Genomic DNA, 6,657 nt, shown 5'->3' on the forward strand with positions numbered 1-6,657 from the left:
GATACCAAACATGTCACACACAAATTGTGCAACGGTGACAAACTGCGTGAATGATGCTATCCATAGGTAACACTTGAAAATCCTTTACAGGTCACCACTTTAGATTTACAGAGGTCTAGTGCTAGAATTGCTAGCCATGAACTGACGTTCGCAGTGATACCTCATATGTGTGGGACGAGCAATTTTATTATTGCTGTCACAAGGAATGTAAACATCCCCTGTGACAGTAATAGACATGTGACGGGTAGTTTTATGAAGGGATCTGGGGTCTGAGCCCCCAAATCCCTCCTGCACTTCGAAGTGCCAAGATCGGTGGTTTTTGAATACTTTCAGATTTTTAATGTCTCAAAGTTCACGATTAAACCAGAAGTGATGTCAGGTCATCACTTTCTGTTTATTTACAATAAAGGAGAGTTGATCCCGCCTTGTTTGGCTATCCAGCCAGCTGGTGGATGCGCCGACTGGTTGCTTGGGACTCCCAGTAGGACTGGAGATCCCAAGAGAGCAGAGGGGGGGAGGGATAACCACTCCCCCTGCTTGTACAAGCAATCAAGCGGCTAGTAGCCACTCTGGTTGCTTGTGCAAAAGAGCCAACTGCCAGCTTAAAAAAAAAAAAAAAAAAAAAAAGGTACCTTGGTGGGTGGTGCAACTGCAGGCATCGTTCCGATACAACCACCACAGGTACGTCGCTGCTCCGGGAGTGTTTTTTAATAGAAGCAGGCTAGGAATAACAGAAATAGGTTGTGGAAATTTGACCCAAGATACTTTGCTTTAATCAAAGCGTTTTTGTGTAAAACCTTGCAAAGTGGGAAAGTTAACACACTTTGGTTTGGCAATTTACTTCTATTCATTCAAGGCGTCCCTCGTAATTTTCCATATGTTGGAAATTGTGGGGCCATTATGGCCATACAACGCACCACATCTAAAACATGCAGATGGGAACCAGGCCTAAAAATTTCCACTGTATTTCACCTTAAAGAAAAAAAATAAATTGCATGAAAATGGTGAACCAATGATGTCCTTTGTAACATCTGGAGCTACTGTTCCTGTAGCTGTAGTTACTGCTACAGGCAGGATGCTGCCTGCTTCCCACTCATCAGGCTGTGAAAGGCACATTGACATGAAGGCAGTATTAAGCCCAGAAACCATATGTATAGCAGATTACCAATTCTTGAATGTGATGACTAAATTGTTTTCCTTTTTTCTTTTTTTTTTTTTTTTTCCCCCCTTTCTTTTTTTTTTAATTTTCATTGGTGATCCATCCAGTAAGTCTATTTTTCAGCTTCTTTTAGGCCCTTTTCACATGGGCAATGCAATCAGGTTTGCCTGTCCCGTATTTTTTATTTTCCACGCATTCCTATGGATAAGCGGGAATAAACAAAGTTTGTATCAGTTTACACTAGCCTGCCTCCAGGTCCGATCAGGCCTAAAAAATGCCCTGCCTCCTCTTCTTGGGTAGACCGGATGGGGAGGAATAGCCAGGTGTAAATGGACAGCGGAGTCGGTTTACTCCTGGGCACCCATAGAGCAGAGTGGGGTCTGTCCATGTCCGTTCTATAAAAAGGGAGCAAAGACAGACGTGTCATTTACCCGCTCTGCTCCAATCAGCTGGGGATCGGCTCCCAGATCCCCTTGTTAATCGTAATGGAAGTCGCCCATCTGAAAGGGCCCTTACCGACCAAGCTGCCCAACAAAACCATCCAATACTGATGGTGCCTAAAATTAGGATGTATGTGTATATGTGTGTGTGTGTATGTGTGTGTGTGTGTGCGTGTGTGTGTGTATATATATATGTTTGTGTGTGTGTGTGTATATATATGTATATGTATGTATATGTGTGTGTGTGTGTGTGTGTGTGTGTGTGTATATATATATATGTGTGTATATATATATATATATGTATGTATATGTGTGTGTATATGTATATATATATATATATAAAATCCCCTCTGTTCTCAGCTGCTAGGCAGGACACAGAACACTGGTCTTCCTGGAAAGTGGGGGGTTGTTTGCATGCTTTCCAATGATCGGACTTATACTGACAGAGTTCCCAACACGGCTAGTGAAATAACCTTGCTGTGCTGTCATGCCTAGTGTGGTCAGTTTTTAATAAGAAAACAGGGGGACTGGCAGGAACACCAAGGATTTCACACAAGTGAAGGAATACAAGGAGAATGGGGGACTTTTTCATACACGTACATGGTACAGCAGGAACATATTATAAATATATAATGTTGGGGTAACCTAATCCTTAAGGGGTCACCTTGCAGCAAACATAAACCACGCGCCATACTGGAACTGAAGTGTACCGGATCATCTTAAAACTGCATTTAGGACTTTTTCACCTTTCGGCAAAGATGCGCTGCGGATTGTTGTATCAATGCCATAACCGAATGCATAATTCAATCCCCGTAGTCTTGGAGTATCAGTCCTGACTGCAGTTTAATATTTTCCAATTCTCATTTGAATGTTTCATAACTGTCCTTAGCATTCCACATCGAAACATTCCACATCGTTTAATCCCTGCTTAACTATTTATTATGCACAGGTCATAACTCAGAATGCTGGTCGCTTCAAGGACCAATCTTCTATTTTTATGCCTCTGCAATGTAAATAAATGAGAACAATTTCTGCTCCGTCATGTCATGCTTGCTTAATGTCCTTAAGTCTTTCTTCTCTTTCACCGGTGATACTTTTTAAGTCATCCTGAAGGTAATTTGCGTCCATCAGCTTGACACTGATATATATTTAAAGGAGGGGGAGAAAATGTGATGGATAAGGGAAGGAATCTGGAAATATAAAGAACCTGCAGTGGACAGTTTGATAAATACAAGGTTGCAGTGGAAAAGTAGGGAACAGTTTTCGATTGTAAATTCACATTCTGAAGTTTCACAAAATCAAATCTCCAGGGACAAGGACTCTTTTTGGGGTAAATTTTAAAGTTTTTAGGGTTTCCGTTTTGAGGCTTCTTAGTCCATTCTTTTTAGTCTAGGTTCACATCTATGCGTTTTCTGTTGCATTTTGCAGAAACGCACAGCAGTCCATTGAACGTGATTTCCTATGGGACCGGTTAATATCTCGGCATTTTATTTTGGAAAGGATCAGGGACTTTTTAAATGCAAAATGTTGCATTATTGATTCAATAGACTTCAATTGAGATGCTGCAGAAATACATGTAGTGTGTATTTTGACGTGTTTTAATGTGCCCAGCAACAAATTGGGGGGGGGGGGGGGAACCCCTGCAAAACATGTCAAACGCATGTGCAAAAAATACACCACAAAAACGTATCAAACACAAACTACATAGGTGTGAACCTAGCCTTAAACCTTCCAAAAATTTCTATTTTTGATTTGCCTAAATACTTTAAGATATTTAGAAAATGTGTTTTCATGATTTGCCTCCATATTATAACAAAAATATTTATGTAGTACTATACAGAAACAGAAGTTCCTGTAGATCTCCTCCCCACCTTATTATATTATAAAATATAGTTTATCATTATTCCTGTTTTTTATTTTACAAAAATAAAAAATTATAATACAATAAAATGTTTTCCTGTTATTTTGCAATAAACTATTAAAATATAATACAATAAAATATGGTTTTATTATTTTACAACAATTGTTAAAAAAAAAAAGAGAGGGAGAGAGAGAGAGCGAGAGAGAGAGATCTCGAATATATAATAAAATTACTGCTGTTTTATTGTTAGATGATACACAATGTAAAAGTTGCCCCATCTGCATCCAAAGGCATACATCTGTACTTGTTTGTGCAATGATGACATATAACCATGTGCAGCTTCTACTAAAGCTGGAGAGTGCAAAATCTGGTGCAGCTCTGCAAAGAAACCAATTGGTTTCCAGGTTTTATTGTCAAAGCTTAATTGAACAAGCTGAAGTTGGAATCTGGTGCAGCTGTGCATGGTAGCTGTCAGCTTCCGAGTGGTGCAGTTTTAGTAAATCTCCAGTGAGTTCTGTGGTTGGCTGTATGCAGCACCCATGACATTCCCCCTAAATGTAAGGTTTCATGGCCCTAGATGGCCACATGCATGAGGCCTATAGTAGAACTGTAGCCAGATAATTATATTTAAAATATGTTTACAAGCACAGAAAGAACAAACTGACCCCTCTAACTGCAGCCGCTGTGGATTAATTCATCCTGAATTTTTCTGCTAGATCGTCCACGTTTTACTTTCACTCTGTAGCTCAGCCCCCTCAGTGAGTTTGCATCCTGCTATCCATATTTAAATGTAATTGCAGAGCAGGAGCAATGGAAGATGGGAAAGAAAAAGAAACAGTCTGAGACTAAACTTGAACTACTTCTATTGTGAAATTTGCAAGTGAGTTGCTTCACAGTGGCTGTAATTACGGAGGTCATTATGGGTTTATTTTTAATGCCCATTTACTGCTCAAGAATGTGTGTAAATATTTGAATGTCCACAACCTGGACACAGTTCTACTTTTAAGGTCCATTTGAGAAGGAAATAGAAATTGGTACAAGGAGTTAATCTCCTCCACTTTCTTGTGAAACCATTGGTGTTCTCCTCTGACCCCTAATTAAAACACTTGTGCTGGCAGATGGCAGTGCGAGGTCAGCCGCAGGTCAGGGACGGGAAAGGCTCTATGGAAAAGGCTTCACTGTTTCACACCATAAAACACCAGTAAGTATGAAATGGCTCTGTGTCAATAGACATGTCCTTTCTGAAATGAGCGGCACTAGTCAGACTGGTTCACCTTGACAACAGTCCCTTCATTTGACTTGAGTTTGATTTAAGGCTGATATTAATGTCATGTCAGACTTACGAAAAATACTATTGTTTTTAATGAGAGCTGTTTAGATCTTCAAATAGAACCTGCTAACATTCTTTGATTTGTGTCTGGAAATTTGCCATACTTTTTTGTAATCTGTTTAGGCATTAATATGATTTTTTTTTTTTTTTTTTTTTTTTTTTTTTTGTTAAATATTCTTTATAAATTGCTTGAATGAACACTTTCCCCTACCCTGCTCTTTGATGGTCGATCTAGATCTTGGTCCGCAGTAGCACTCACCAAGTGCAGATTCAGTGCTGGGCTACTTTTGCACACATGAATTCCTGGAAGTACTGAGCACGCAGGGTTTTAGAATAAGTATCAAAGTGGGTCTAAAATCAAAAAGTGATATGCTCTTATAGCATACTTTTTGACATGTGGCTATGATTCACAGCTGTGAGGGCATTCTCAAAGATCTGGTGATGGCAGTACGTTGCTGATCACTATTCTCCGTGCTGGAGAGGAAGTTGTACCTGAGGACCTATAGTGCAAGGATCTTCTTGAGTTCTCCTTTAATCATTCTGAGAATATGTGATTTCTGCATCTATGCTGCTTTTTGATTATTCCCCTGCCAGTCTCCTTTCTTTCTGCATTGTCTGCTGTACTGGGACACAGTGGTCAGTCCACTGTACTGGTGTGTGTGTGTGTTTTACCAGTGGTGGAGGAATGGGCTGTCCACTGTACCAGGAAGGGAGAGGGATTCCTGCTGTACTACAGGCGGAGGGTCGATTGAACAGTTCCCTACACCCCCTTCTATTAATGGGTCAGGATCTGCTTGCTTATTTATGGTAACATCCTCAGTCTGTCCTTTGCTGTAGTCTCTTCCATCCACAAGTGTGCTCTTGAGCTTTCCCAGAAGATTGTAGGACTCCTATACTGCCAGTTTATGGTCCTGCAAATCCACCTATGCATGCGTTACTGTGGGTGTATGCACTACTGGATGGTATTCCTGGTCTAATACTATTCAGCTCCAGTCAAGCCATGCAGTGCGTTTTGCATCAGTGTTCGTGGTTTTATAGATTGTTGTGATTTAGGACAGTCATGGGGTGGTTCAGGGATGGCTATAATGACTGTCACGGAGAGGAGGGGAAGATGAAAAGTGCAAAAACCTATTGGCTCCCTCTTTACCAGGTACGTTTGGATGCTGTTTCATTGAGCAGACCTCTCCAAGGTCATTGGTATACTGCAGGATCATATCATTTTGTTACCTCAATCTCTCAAAGAATTCAGAGCAGATTTCTAGGACTAAAATCCAGTGAGCAGTGGGTGAACTATAGAAGCTATTGGATCAAAATGACAGCTGCTAACATTAAAGGAGAGGTCAGCAATGGCAGTGTGTGCATTTCTCTCTGTGCAGGTTTCTTTTACAACCCCAGTCCATATATAAATTTTAGTGCCAACTGATTACAAGCAGACCAGACAGCTCTAGTGTCTTCTGTTAGGATCCAGTTGTCTATTGAAACTACAATTATACCATTCAGCCTTGTCATGCTTTCTATGAATATTCAATGAGCTTTTTAATGTATTCTCAGGAACACAGGCAATGAGCTCCTATTAAATGCATTGTCATCTTGCTGCTAAACGCACCATTCTGCTTGTGAATTGACCTTAGAAGTAATTCTGACAGAAGATGGATGTGTGATGCCAGGCATGGCCTTGAGTTATTTTTCCCAGCTTGTCAGTTTCTTCTGTTTTATACATCCAATACGTCGCCTTTCTGTTAATACTATTAATGTCTTTAGAAATCGTTAAAAAGCATACCTGTGCTTTAGTGCTAAATATAATCCTGTAAGGTGGGATGGTTGGAAGAGGAGGATGCTGTGCTCTATTCTCTTGCCTGGTAATATA

The 6,657-nt window shown here is 40.3% G+C and overlaps 1 protein-coding gene across 4 annotated transcripts in view; it reads left to right on the forward strand.

Annotated features, from left to right (window-relative positions):
• The window catches only part of CTBP1 (C-terminal binding protein 1), a 761,506-nt gene that overhangs the window by 471,228 nt on the left and 283,621 nt on the right, over window positions 1-6,657 (forward strand). The gene's annotated exons all lie outside the window — the stretch shown is intronic.

This window comes from Staurois parvus, unplaced genomic scaffold (genome assembly GCF_062004578.1).
Source record: "Staurois parvus isolate SC_StPar_1 unplaced genomic scaffold, SC_StPar_1.0 ptg000581l, whole genome shotgun sequence".
In the NCBI taxonomy this organism is placed as follows: domain Eukaryota; kingdom Metazoa; phylum Chordata; class Amphibia; order Anura; family Ranidae; genus Staurois; species Staurois parvus.